This window comes from Dromiciops gliroides, chromosome 3 (assembly GCF_019393635.1).
Source record: "Dromiciops gliroides isolate mDroGli1 chromosome 3, mDroGli1.pri, whole genome shotgun sequence".
Taxonomy (NCBI): domain Eukaryota; kingdom Metazoa; phylum Chordata; class Mammalia; order Microbiotheria; family Microbiotheriidae; genus Dromiciops; species Dromiciops gliroides.
In genome coordinates, this window is record NC_057863.1 from 591,372,977 (window position 1) to 591,385,980 (window position 13,004).

Consider the following 13,004-nt stretch of genomic DNA (forward strand, 5'->3'; position numbering starts at 1 on the left):
TCCTCTGCAATGCAAATTTGACAACTATACTATTTTTTTTTTGGCGGGGCAATGGGGGTTAAGTGACTTGCCCAGGGTCACACAGCTAGTAAGTGTCAAGTATCTGAGGTCGGATTTGAACTCAGGTCCTCCTGAATCCAGGGCCAGTGCTTTATCCACTGCGCCACCTAGCCACCCCCGACAATTATACTATTTAGGCCTTTATCCAAGTCACTTATAAATATGTTAAACAGCATAAGGCTAAGCACAGATTCCTGTGGCACTCCACAAGAAACCCAAATCCAAGTTGACAACTAATCTTTGGGTCAGGTCATTCAATAACTTAGGGTTGGGTGAACAGTTAGGTGAATCCACCTACTTGTTCTATCATCTAATGTGCATGCCTTCACTTCTTCCCAAAGAACAACCTGAAATATTACATCAAATACTTTGTGAAAACCTAGGTAACCCACACCTGTAACATACTCCTAATCTACTAGTTCAGTAACTCAATCAAGAAAGAAATGAGTTTTGCACAGAATGACCTGCTCTGTGCAGCCATTTCTGATAACCATTTTCTTTTCCAGATGTTCACGAACCCTCCCTTAGTTCTAGAATTTTGCCAAGAATAAACAACAAGCCCAGTGATTGGAATACCCCCTTTCTCTTCCCTTTTTAAATCCCAGCATGACATTTGTTCTTCTCTCTTCCTGCAGAGCCTCTTTCCTAAGAGCACCACAGGTTGTAAGGCCTGGTAGGGTAGCATGAACTTGCTAGATCCCTCTGACTGGGTTAGGAAAAGGGGGATTTACTCACCAAATTCATTCACCAAATCATGGCAGCTGAGCCCCAGGGCGGGAGTTACAAAACTAAAGTAATAAACTTCCCCAAGGACTGGGAATGTGGTTTCTGGAATTCTGGGAGCGAGTCCAGATGAGGAGAGTCAGGGTAGTGATAGCAGGGTAGCAGGTCTTACACAGCATCCTGAGGTCAACTCTAGAAAGAGAGCCAGGGAAGGGATGTGGATTGGCAGAGGCAACAGGGAAAGAAAATAATCATTTAATAAATACTTACTGTATACCAGGCAATGTGCTAAGTGCAAATATTTCCTCATTTGATTATTATTCCCATTTCAGAGTTGAGGAAACTGAGGCAGAAAGAGGCTAGGTGGCTTGACCAGAGTCATACAGCTGGTGTATGTCTGAAGCTGGATTTGAACTTGGGTCTTCCTGACTTGAGGCACAGTGTTTTATCCACTACACCAGCCTTACAAGATACAGTTCAAATAGCTAGACAAGGTTTCTATACTTGGACAAGAAGTGTGGGCAGAGTAACCCTCTGAGAGCTCTTAAGACAGGGTTCCACTGCGCCTACATGACAGAATATGTGACTGGGTGTGGCTAATTATGTTTGTAAGCACATATGTATTTTTACAACGAACATATGTCAGTGAAATAGTCTAGAGGAACTGAGGTAGAGGGGAAGGGAGTCTGTTAATCTAGAATAAGTACTGGCTCTCCCCTCCTCCTTTCTTTCTCCTCCTCTTCCTTCTAATCATTTTCATTCCCAACTCCCTGTCACTTTGCGCTCACTCGCTCTCTCTCGCTCTCTCTCTCTGTCTCTCTCTCTCTCTGTCTCTGTCTCTGTCTCTCTCTCTGTCTCTGTCTCTCTCTCTCTCTCTCTCTCTCTCTCTCTCTCTCTCTCTCTCTCTCTCTCTCCTGCCTCACTGCCCACTTTTCTTTATGAAGTCTTTCTTCTCTAAATCCAGCTAAAATGACAAATGCATCTGACCCAGCAACTAAAGCCCTTTCCAAGGTTGGGTTCACAAGGAATTGTATTGGGAGCTTATGCCTGGACACCATGAAACCAACTTGAGCTCTCTTTTGAAAGAAAGAGAGGAAGAAAAGCAAAAAAAAAAAAAAACCCTTGTAAGAAATATATGTAGTCAAGCAAAACAAATTCCCACATTGGTCATGTTCAAAAGTCATGAGGAGAAGAGGGAGAAAAAAAACTTACTTTTTTTTTAAATGAAGGAGAAAGGGAGGGAGGGAGGAATGGAGGAATGGAGGGAGAAGAGGAGGAAAGGGAAAGAAAGGAGAAAGAAAAGGGAACCCTGTAATCCTTTGTTGCTCTTTTTTCTACTGTTCCTTCTCCTCCTCCGAGAAAGAATAGAAGAAAAAAATAAAAAGACACTGAGATAGAGAGAGAAAAGAGCATTCTTGGTTTATAAATATTAATTACAGGCACCTAGTAATGAGAGACAGCGGAAGCTGTTGGCTGTGATCTCTGATTGTTTGACTAATCCTAGAGACAGTTTAAACAAGACAGTTATTGCTTGATGGGACACTAAATTAGAAAGCTCTACTCCTTCTCAGAGATTAGTTGGTAAAGTTGGTGGGAGACAAGGACAATGAATTCATCCCTAGCAGCTCAAGCTCCTGAACTTAGCCGGAGAATTCCTAGCACTGGGGGTTGGGTAGAGCAGGACTTCTTAAACTTTTTCTATCCATGACCCCTTTTCACCCAAGAAATTTTTATGTTAGCCCAGATATATAAGTATATAAAATAGGCATACATAACCTTTTACTGTTATCAAATTATTCACAACCCACAGTTTAAGAAGCTAGGAGTTAGATTCACAGGGAAAGGAAATAGATAGCCGTTTGCCTAGCCAGCTCCTTTCCTTGTGAGAAAGACATCCCTTCCTTCTAGAAGCTCCTAGTCCAATGCTGGAGACTTAGTCCCTGACCTCAAGAAGCTCCTATTTTTCCAGATGGTTGTTCCTCTCATTGCTTCGAGTTTTGCCAGTGGGATTTTAGGCTATCACGGATCAAATCTGGTCTTTCTTCACTCAGGGAACCATTGGATGGATTGGCCATCTGTTAGTGCTTTCTGAAATTTGTGGGGCCAGACATTTATAGAGCTAACCTGATCTAATAACATGGGATACTCCGTATAAATGAGGCAATTGATCTTTAAATAAAAGGTAAGTCAGATCTAAATTCTGAGGGAAGGGCAAGGAACTAGATTGAATTGATTCTAGCAGTTAAAACTTAATTATGATATAGCTTTGTATTATATTTATGTCAACTAAACTATGCTCTTATGTGAATCTAATTATTTGAAAAAGTCATTAATAGTGCATCATAACAACAAAGAAAGAAAGAAGGAAAGAAGGAAGGAAGAGTGGGAGGGAGGGAGGGAGGAAGGAAGGAAGGAAGGAAGGAAGGAAGGAAGGAAGGAAGGAAGGAAGGAAGGAAGGAAGGAGGTGTGATATTGGAGCCATTAAAGAAAGCATAGCGCCCAGGATGGAGCACACCTAGAGTATTGTGTTTACAGCTGCTTGTCCCATTTTAGGAATGGCATTGGTAAGCTGGTGACCATCCAAAGAAGAACAGTCAAGATGATGAAAGGTTTCAAGATTTTAAACAAGCTCAGTTGAAGGGACAAGGCATTTTTAGCCTGGAGAAGAGAAGTCTTTAGGTCATGATCATTGTTGTGAGAAATAATGGCAGACGCCTAGGGGCCCCACCTGACAATTAATTTGGAATTGATTGAATTGGGTGAGATGGACTGAGAGACTGACTGACAACCTACTTAAAGTTGATTGAATCAAGACCACACCTGGCCAGCCCTGAATGGGGTGTTGTTCTCAGAGGCTGTGGACTAGGACATCAGCATGAGACCACCCTCAACCAATCAGCCTGAAGGATGGCCCCTTCTGGGGAGGTAGACAGGAAGTAGGAAGGGAGGCTGGCTCCCTAGCTCTGGCCTTTTCGTTCCAGGAACCTCCAGTTGGTAGCTGAAGAGAAGGAGTCCAGTCTGAATGCTAGGGAAGATAGGCTTCTTTTTCTGAACTCCACTTGTTCTATCTTTACTAACCTATAATAAATTTTAATAAATGCTTAATGCCAAAAACTGGTGCTGACGTTTCTAGCTTATAAGTAAACCTCAGCTAGTTCTCCCCCCCACACACACACACACACAGGGGGTAGAAACAAGGTGACCACACATTAGATTTTAAATGTCACGTTGTCTTCCACACACTTTCAGATACAGTCAGTATGGGAATTTGTTTTCTTGACCATGCATGTCTATCACAAAGGGCATTGTTTTTCTTTATTCTTTTTCCATTGAAGGAGAAGGAAACGGGAAGGGGATACAAATAGAGTGCCAAAATATAGAAAAGAGGACCATCAAGGCATCTTTTTTTTCTTAATTCATCAAAGAGAACAGAAGACCAAAAAGAGTCACATATCAGTAGAACAGCTTTGAAACCCATAGGTTAAACTAATCACTTTACAAGAAAGGCAATCTGGGGGCAGCTAGGTGGCACAGTGGATAGAGCACTAGCCCTGGAGTCAGGAGGACCTGAATTCAAATCTGGCCTCAGACCCTTGACACTTACTAGCTGTGTGATCCTAGGCAAGTCACAACCCCAATTGCCTCACCAAAAAAAAAAAAAAAAAAAAGAAAGGTAATCTGTGCCCAACAGAGACCTGCAGTTTCATGGATGATCCTCTTTTTATGTCTATAGAAATGCTTGTTTTATTTGGTGTTTGTTAAGTTCTTAATAAAAATAAATTTTTAAAAAGAATAGCTTTCGGGGCAGCTAGGTGGCGCAGTGGATAGAGCACAGGCCCTGGAGTCAGGAGTACCTGGGTTCAAATTTGGCCTCAGACACTTAACACTTACTATCTGTGTGACCCTGGGCAAGTCACTTAACCCCAATTGCCTCACAAAAAAAAAAAAAGAATAGCTTTCTTAATGTATAGGAAGAGCTGTCATACAGGGGCAAAATGGATTTATTCTACAGAGAGTAGAAGAGAAATGGATATAACAATAATGCCAACAATAATAATAACATTTGTGTGGTATTCTAAGGTCCGCAGAGGGCTTTATAAATATGATCTCATTTCATCACTTGTGTTCCAGAGAGGCAAATTTTGGTTTGGTGCAGGGAAAAATGTTACCAAACATTAGGCAGAATGGGTGATGTCAGGGGCAGGAGGTTTCTCCTTCATGAGAGGTGTTCAAGCAAAAGCTGGGCAGCCATCTGCTTGGAATATCCAAAGGAATGGTCTTCTCAGTTTGGTGCCAATTGGACAAAAGGCAAGCTGGGGTCCCTTCCAACTTGGAGCTTCTAAAAGTCTTCTCTTCTCCAGGATAAAAATATCCAGTTCCTTTAACTGGTCTTCATGTGACAATATCCAGTGCCTTTGCTTTCACAAACACCCTCCTCTGTGCCCTGTGGCTTGCCAATGTCAAATGGAATGAACACAACACTCCAGCCCTGGTCTGATTCAGGCAGAGGACAGCAAGATCATCACCTCCCTTGTTCTGGGCATTTTTTCTATGTTATACAACATGGGATTGGATGTGTTTGGGGCTTTCTGTGTCACACTATTCACTCGTATCAGGCTTATAGTCCTTTAAAGTCACTAGATTTTTTTTCTGGTGGTTCCCAGTCACCACCAGGATCAAAAATAAAGATATCCCATTCAAAGCCCTTCATAACCAGCCCCCTCATGCTTTCCCTTTCTTCTTATTCCACAGCCCCCAGGTATTCTGAGATCCAGTGACATGGCCTCCTTATCATGCCTCACTCAAGATATTCCATATCCCTATTCTGAGCATCTTCTCTGGTTCTCTCCCATGCCTCTAACACTCTTTCTCCTCATCCTTGCCTCTTGACTTCCTTGGCTTCCCTCAAGTCTCAGATATAATCCCGCCTTCTATAAGAAGCCTTTCTTGATCTCCCTTAAAATGCTAGTACATAGAGGATAGAGCACTGGGCCTGGAGTCAGGAAGATCTGAGTTCAAATCTAGCCTTGGACACTTGCTAACTGTGTGACCCAAGGCAAATCACTTAACTTCTGTTTGTCTTAGTGTCTTCATCTGGACAGTAGGGATGATAATAGCACCCACCTCCCAAGGTTGTCTTGAGGATCAAATGAGATATTTTCAAAAGTGCTCTGCACAGTGTCTGACACATAATAAATGTTAGCTATTATCATTATTATTATTAGTGCCCTCCCTCTATTGATTACCTTTCATTTATCCTGTCTTTATCTTATTTGTAGCTAGTTGTTTGGCAACTAGGTGGTGCAGGGGATAGAGTTCTGGGCTTAGAGTCAGAAAGTCTCATCTTCCTGAGTTCAAATCTTGCCTCAGACACTCATTAACTGTGTGACCCTGGGCAAGTCACTTCACCCTGTTTGCCTCAGTTTCCTCATCTGAAAATGAACTAGAGAAGGAAATGGCAAACCACTCCAGTCTCTTTGCCCAAATGGAGTTACAAAGAATCTGAAATGACTCAGCAACAACAACAACAACAACATGTCTCTCTCATTAAACTGTGAGCTCCTTGACAGCAAGGACTGCCTTTTACCCTTCCTTGAATTCCCAGAGTGCATGGCGGGTACTTAATAAATAAATGCTTATTGACTGACCAAGGAAAGGGTTATCTGGGCCCAGAACTTTATCCACTGTGCCACCTAGCTCCCTCTAGCATAATAATCAAGTATAATTGTCCCTCTTCTGCATATGGGATAAATGAGATATAGAGAAGTCATATGACTGGTCCAAGAACACACAGCTAATAAGGATCTGAGGTAGAACTAAACACTCAATGGAACTAAGACTGAGGTCCTCTGATTCAAAGAACAGCCGTCATACCCTACTTCCTAAGCCTGAGCCTTAGTTCCACATCTACCACTAACTTGCTGTGCGATCTTGGTTAAGTCTCTTGACCTCTCTGGGCCTCAGTTTATTCTTCTTCACATGAAAGCTTGATGGTGTCTGAGGCTTCTTCCAACCCTGACATTCTCTAACTCTTAGATCTTGCCTTTCTGTGGGCAAGCGTTCATCCTGGCTCAGTGACATTTTAAAACCTGCTTAAACAAAAACCTCAGTCACAGCCTGGGCTAAGTCCTGAGGGAGGGAGGGCTAGAGGTCTTCGGTAACCAGAGGCCAGACCCATCTCCTCCTCATCCAAGGGAAAAAAAAGAAAAGGTGCTTTCTTCTCCCCTCTGCCCTTTTCTTCTCTGCTCCTTTCAAGTACAGCTTTGAGATTCCCTGACTTTTAATAAATTCCTCATTGTCCCAGGGAGAGCCTGAAAATTTTCTCCCTAAGATCAGAACTTCTGCAAATTGTCTCCTGAGAAGGAAGCAGGGGCAAGGGTGAATGACAACCAGCCAGTGGTGTCTATGAAGAGCAACACAGGCAGCTGAGGCTGGGTACATCTGAGCACTTTTCTCCCCAGCATTTAGAAGGTCTTTGGCCTATCAGACAGGACCCCCAAACAGTGACATGACTCCAAAACGCTAAGCATCCTGTAGGATTTGGGATCAGAAAAGCCCAGCTCTGCCACTTCCAATTTGTGTGAGCCTTCCTGTTCAAAAAAAATCTATGATCCCAGGCTTTTCCCCCACCTCTTCTTTCAGGGGGTAGAGAGAATAATAAACTAAGCCCCAGGAGACTTCAGTTCAAGATCTAGCTCTGCTACAAACTCATTTTTATGACCATAAGCGACTGATTTCAATTCTCTGAGTCTTCAAATCATAGGATTGGAAACTGGAAGGGATGTGGGACACCATCTAACCCAAACCCTTCATTTTGCAGATGAGGAAAATGAGGCCCAAAGAGGGAGAATCGATTACTCAAGGACGTAAGTCTCAGAGCTGAAATGGAAATGCAGGTCTTCCATCTCCAAACCTACTGCAATTTCTCTTCCACTCTCAAATGAAGGGTTTGCACTAATGCCTAAGGTCCCTTCCAGATTTAGCATTCTATAAAATCTATGAAGCCACCCTCTCTATTCCCCTTATCCTCTTCCCTTTCTCTCCTCTTCCTTCTTTTTTCTCTCTATCCTTCATTCCTCTTCCTCCTGTCACCCTGTCTCCCCAGGCATTGAATATCTCTCTAATTCCAGCAACAGGAAACCACTGATGTTTGGGGAGGGGGCACTGAGGTCTACAGCAGTAAGATACTGGGGTCATGTGGTCCTACCAGGTGGTAGCAAGCACTGGGGGCAATCTCTACCCCACTGTGCAAACATTCAGCTTACTGTGTGTTGGGATTCCTAGGTGCTTGTCACTGTTCAAGTTCCTATGACTCTCTGGGGTTTATAACCTCAGTCAAAAAGCCAGGGTCTGAAACCAGAAAGTTTTGATGGTTTTATCTATCTGGGGTCAGGGATGGGGGGGGTGGCGAGATGCTGTAGAAATTAATGAGTTAAGTATTCAGAAAATCTCTGATGAGAAGGTAAAATAATAACTAGGTTGGACTAAATCATCTTTAGGGTCTTTAACATTTCTAGATGCCTAAAGAAACCTTTTTGGGGTGTTTTCTCCTTTCCCTGGCAAGGGGCACTATCATAGAAGAGGTTAGTCCTCTGTCACCTGGGTTCCCTTAGGCTAAAAACTCATGCTAGCTCATACAGTTGATACATTGTCCTGCACTCCCTCTCCAATCCCCACCATTCCTTCTCAGGCATTTATCCAGCCCAGAAATTCCAGACCTAGCACTTTCCCTTATTTCTATTCAACCTGAAAGCGTCGGCCGAATCCCGTCTGGATCTGAATTGAAATGCAGGTGGCATGTGCAACCGGGTTTCTAAAATTACCAAAATTCACCACAATCGGAGAAGGGTCATTATCGGAAACATATTTCATTTCCATGGAAACAGAAAGATAATGCCAAGTCTGGTCATTTTTATTCTCTGAAAAGAGAGAGACAAAGAGACAGAGACAGAGATATGGAAAAAGGGGGGACAGCCAGAGACATTGGGGATAAGTCAGAAAGGAAAAACTAAGTACACAAAGAGACAGGAAGAGAAATCAGGGTGAACTATAAGGACCATGCAGAACCACAGAATAGCAAAGCTGGAAGAGGGCTGGGGCATCAACTGTAAGGTCTACATGCTTCATTTCACAGAAAGAGAAACTGAGGCCCAGGGAATCTTAGAGACTTGCCATTTACTATGTGAACACAAGTAAGTCACTTGACCTCTAGAATAGTGGTTAGAGAACTGGACATGGAGTTTGGAAGCCCTGTTCTACCTCAGACATTTACTAGTTGTGTGTTTCTGTGGGCAAGTCACTTAAAAAAAAAAAAAACTCTGTGCCTCAGTTTCCTCACCTCTAAAATCAAGGGATTGGACTTAATGGACTCTAATGCCCCTCCCAGCTCTAAATCTATGAACTATGATCTCTGTACTACCTATCTTATAGACATATTATAAAGAAGGGAATTGGAAGTGAGATCTATTATTATTTCCTAAGATCACGTGGTTGTCCTGGGTCTGGAACTAGAACCCAGACCTACTGACTTGTAGGCTAGTGAACACGCAATAGATGCCTGATTCCCCCAAATTAACCCTGCCCTGCCACCCAGAGACAGACCAGAAGCATGAGTCTTAATTTTTTGAAGGGGTTGGAGGGCAACAAATCTACATTTTTATCCCTCTCAGTGTAGAAACTCCCTCCACAATACAGCACAGTGTCTGCAATATATGATCCTAGAGAGATACCTGGGACACTGAGAGAATTAAAGGCTCATCCAGGACCATGAAGCCCAAGAGGGCCCGAGGCAAGATTAAACCCTTTGTCTTCCTAAGGCTGAGGCCAGCCCTCTAGCCCCTCTGCCCATGCTGCCCCTTGTACCTTCAATAGCTGGTAGTAATTATCAATGAAAACTTGGAAGGCTGCTGCTCTTGACCAGAAATCACCCTGGAATGTGCCTCACTGGTCCTACTCTCTCCTCCTTTCTGCTGGGCACAAAGCATCCTTTTCACCAGAACCCATGAAGATGGCCATCGACCCCCATGAGTCTATCAAGTCTAGATTCTGTGATAGAGACTCAGTATCAGAGCAGCCAGCTGAGTTCTCATCAGAGAAACACAAGGGGATGAAGGTCTGACTCCAAGAACATGTCTGAGGAAGGATTGAACCTAGAGCCTCAAAGCTTTAAGCCAAGGGCTCTGTCCATTATGACACACCACTTCTCGAATCTGGATTCCAGGCTTCAAGGGGGTAAGGGATGAACTTAATGACCTCTAAGGTTCTAAAGTTTTTCATTTACCTTCTGGCTCTTCTTCAAACTTTCCAGATGTCAACCCCAGGCCTCAGTTGCCTCCTCACAGCCTCAGACACCTACTAGCTGTGTGCCCCTGGGCAAGTCACTTCATCACTCTTTGCCTAAGTTGCTTCTATTGTAAAACTGGGATAATCACAGCACCAACCTCTTCAGGTTGTTGTGAGGATCAAAATAAATGCTTATTAGCACAGAACCTGGCACATAGTAGGTTCATGATAAATGTTCGTTTCTTTGTTACCCTGGAACTTCTCTCAGAACCTGCGGCCTCTTCATCTAGAATATCCACCTGTCTCTGCAACCTTCTCACTCCAGAAAATCCCTCCACCATGATAGCATCCCTTTTCCCATAGGGAAATTACTATGGGAACCTCGACTTGGGTAAGGTGCCCAGTCTGACCAACCTTCCTTCCCATTCTGACTCTGCACCTAATTTTCTAAACTTCACCATCATCTCCCCCCACCCCAGGCAGTTACATTCCTTCTCCACCCTCCATTGCCTCCCTTTTCAGGTCCTTTTTGTACATTGTTCCCCCCTTTAGAATGTAAGCTCCTTGAGGGCAAGGACTCTTTCCCTTTGTTTGGTTTGTATCTCCAGCATTTAACACAGTGTCTGGCATATAGTGAGCACTTAATAAATGCATGCCACCTTGCATCTAAAATGTCACCAAGCTTTCAGATGCTATGTCACTAAATGACATTGGTAAGCTTGATCCTCTCCAAAGAGGGGAGACCAAAAAGTAGAGGGGGGGGTCTAGAAGACATATCATTATGTGAGGAACTCTTTAGGCAACTCGGGGTGATGGAAGGGGTCAGGGTGTAAGACACAATTCCAAGGTATCTTCAAACTGGTAAGAGGGCACAGGAAGACTCAGGAGGGGAATTGGCCCAGTCTAATAACTGAGTATTTGGGCCAATAACCTCAAACAGAGGAATGTAATCACACCAAAGGCAGTTAGAGGTCAAGGACAGAAACAGGGAGCCATCTTTTCCCCTAAGTCTCCCTAAGTCTTCACTCTTCCTCCATAGCCAACTGGTGGCTAAATCTTGTCAATTCTACTTGCACAATAGCTCTGGAATCTATCAGCTTTTCTCTTCTTAAGGCATACTCACCCTAGTTCAGGTATTCATCCCCTCTTGTCTGGATTATTGCAATTACCCCTTCATTGGCTTCCCAGTCTCCAGTCTCTTTACCTCTCCTCTATGCAGCTGCCAAATGAAGATCTCCAAAACAGCTCTGCCCATGTCACTGCCCTGCTCAGTAACTAGCTCTTGTCCCTTTAAAAAAAAAGTCACTTTGTTTGGAATTTAAAGCACTAAACAGTTTGGTGCCAATATAACTTTCCAGGCTGATCATACATTACATCCCCTTCCACAGAATGCACTCCCGTCAAAATGGCTGTCTCACTGCTCCCCAAACTGCTCCTCAATTATTCCACTTCTCATCTCTGTACCTTTAAGAAGAAGAATAGCTTGCATTTATAAAGTGCCTACTGTGTGCCAGGCACTTTACAAATATTATTTCATTTGACCTTCCCAGCAAAACCCTGGGAGACAGGTGCTACTATTATTCCCATTTTACAGTTGAGGAAACTGAGGCAAGTGACAATTAAGTGATTTACCCATGGTCTTACAGCTAGTAACAACAACAATAACAATGATAATAATAGCATTTATATAGCCCCTACTATTTGTCAGGCACTGTGCTAAGTGCTTTATAATTATTATTTCATTTGACCTTCACAACAACCCTGGAAGGTAGGTGATATGATTATCCCCATTTTATATATGAGGAAACTGAGGCAGGCAAAGGTGAAATGACTTGCCCAGGGTCAAACAGTCCAATAAGTGTCTGAGGTCAGATTTGAACTCAGGTCTTCCTGACTCTAAGCCCAGCTCTCTATCTATTATATTAGCTAGCCACCTCATAGCTTTACAAAATTCTTTCCCCCAGCCTTGAGCAAATGCTCTTTCTTCTTAACTCTCCCTAGGTGATGAAATGGGGAGAGAACACTAAATCTGGAGTCAGAAAGACTTCAGTTCAAATTCAGCCTCAGATACTTGAGGTCTTATATAAGTGCTAGTTGTTGTTATTATTGTTATTATTATTGTTGTTGTTAATCATTTTTAATTCTTTTCTTATTTGTGTGCACTTTGCTCTCCCCCGACTCCCACCCGGTAAAGTGCCAGCTCTTCAAGGACAAAGATCGTTTCATTATTGTCTTTGTATCTCCAGTCAGTCCACCAATGAAATACAGTTTGACTGGTATAGTCCCAACCTCCTAAGATGCAATTATGCCAATAACCCAAAGACTAGGCATTAACCCTTTTCAGCCTCTTACAAGAGTGGCACACATAGGGTTAATCTCCCTACTTCTCCCATTCTCATGGCTCACTCCTTATGAGCTAATTTAGAAATTGTCCTCACTCTACTGGTCCTGTAGACAACAAGGAAGGGGTTTCCATTGGCATCATACTGACTCTGACTCAAATGATATATAAGTTTGAGCCCCAAGGGGCTCTGGACCTTAGATACCCACATGCCCTTGTTCACTGCATACTAAGGGCACAGAGGCTGCCCAGTGAGAAGGTGCCTCCTAACAGTTGTTCTCCCATTATGAGAAGCAATTAAGTTTGTTAACAGCTATGAGGGGTGGTCACTTTTATCTAAACTATTCTGCACCAAGATGGCCCCTACCACAATTCCTGACCCATAGATTTGTTAAATAAATATGTATTGAACTGAATTAAAACCAGGGGGTAAAGTCTGGCTATGAGGAGAGTTTATGGGGTCCAAAGGGGCAAATCAACACTGCCAACTTAAATGGGAGGTCATTTTTTCCCTCCTGACCCTGCCACTGACCCACCCTGTGACTTTGGTAAAGTCCCTCTCTGTGCTTTCTCATCTGTATGGATGATTGTTGTTGTT

At 43.2% G+C, this 13,004-nt stretch overlaps 1 long non-coding RNA gene and 1 other non-coding gene across 2 annotated transcripts in view; one reads left to right on the plus strand and one right to left on the minus strand.

Moving 5' to 3' along the window:
* Positions 1 to 802: 802 nt before the first annotated feature.
* LOC122745449 overlaps positions 803 to 13,004 on the minus strand; it is a 63,903-nt gene continuing 51,701 nt past the window's right edge. Inside the window, exon 3 of the long non-coding RNA XR_006355463.1 lies at positions 803 to 975. This is a non-coding gene — a long non-coding RNA (uncharacterized LOC122745449). The remainder of the gene's footprint in view (positions 976 to 13,004) is intronic.
* Positions 2,751 to 2,896, plus strand: LOC122752403. Its single transcript, XR_006356149.1, has one exon. It is a non-coding gene; the product is annotated as a small nucleolar RNA SNORA79 (small nucleolar RNA).